The sequence below is a fragment of the Penaeus monodon genome, chromosome 33 (assembly GCF_015228065.2).
Source record: "Penaeus monodon isolate SGIC_2016 chromosome 33, NSTDA_Pmon_1, whole genome shotgun sequence".
NCBI classification, from domain to species: Eukaryota; Metazoa; Arthropoda; class Malacostraca; order Decapoda; family Penaeidae; genus Penaeus; species Penaeus monodon.
Genome location: NC_051418.1, coordinates 12,422,440 through 12,422,714, shown reverse-complemented (window position 1 = coordinate 12,422,714; position 275 = coordinate 12,422,440). Strand labels below are relative to the sequence as shown.

The 275-nt window shown below is 30.5% G+C and overlaps 1 protein-coding gene across 1 annotated transcript in view; it reads left to right on the top strand.

Annotated features, from left to right (window-relative positions):
• Positions 1 to 275, top strand: part of LOC119594049 (elongation of very long chain fatty acids protein-like) — a gene marked incomplete in the record, with an annotated part of 45,869 nt that overhangs the window by 44,758 nt on the left and 836 nt on the right.

The following is a 275-nucleotide window of genomic DNA, read 5'->3' as shown; positions in this document are numbered from 1 at the left end:
TTTCATTAATAGTATTGCTGTTCCTGTACAAAAATATAAAGTGTTTGCTCATTAATACTTAAATAAATAAACAGTCTGTGTCTGCAAGTGAAAAAGTATTAGTAGCCACTTATGGTAATGAGGAGTCATTGAAGAAATTCTGGGAAGTAATAGAGACCAGTTTGAGCTGTGTGCATTTTTAAAGCTTTATTCAAATTGAGTAAAGCTTGCAATGTAGTAAAGGCTTATGACTATGCATGTATAGATCTTGACAATTACCAATGACAAAATATATA